The sequence below is a fragment of the Puma concolor genome, chromosome D3 (assembly GCF_028749965.1).
Source record: "Puma concolor isolate L17-30 chromosome D3, mPumCon1.1.hap2, whole genome shotgun sequence".
Lineage (NCBI taxonomy): Eukaryota > Metazoa > Chordata > Mammalia > Carnivora > Felidae > Puma > Puma concolor.
Genome location: NC_141678.1, coordinates 92,706,163 through 92,706,905, shown reverse-complemented (window position 1 = coordinate 92,706,905; position 743 = coordinate 92,706,163).

Sequence of the window (743 nt, the reverse complement as noted above, 5' to 3'; positions counted from 1 at the left end):
TCCTATTCCACTTTATTTTACACGTTGCCAATTAAATTAATGTTAAAGTCAATAAATGTATTCATAAATAGTATGCATATTATGATCTAATTTTTCTGAGATTCCTTCTCCCTCCCTCCACCCCTTCTTTTCATCCTTTGTTCTTATGTATACTCATTGTATACACTTAGAAGATGTTAATGATGGTTCTTTAGTCTTTATAATTTCTTGTAGTAATCTTGTCTCATTTCTACAAAAACAATAGACGTGTATTCTTTTTGAAAACAGAGAGAGGGGGTTGGCGCCTGGGTGGTTCAGTCAACTCTTGATTTCGGCTCAGGTCATGATCTCACAGTACATGAGTTCAAGCCTCACATCAGGCTCCATGCTGGCAGCATGGATCCTTCTTGGGATTCTCTCTCTCTCTCTCTCTCTTTCTCTCTCTCTCTCTCTCTCTCTCTCTCTTTCTCTCTGACCCTCCCCCTTCCAAATGAAAAAAAAATAATAAACTTAAAAAGAGAGAGAGAAAGGGAAAGAGAAGAAGAGGAAAGAAAGACCAAAGGATGAGGGAAAGAAGGAAGAAAACATTTACCCACATATTTGTCAGTTTCCAATGTGATTCCCCTGTATTCTCCACGGCAGCTCTCCATAAGAATGAAACTAATATAATTTGACAACGTTGTATTATGTTCTTGTACTTATAGAAATGCCTTATAAAGCAGTGCAATTACTTTGTGTGAAAATAGCATACTCGTAAGTAAGAA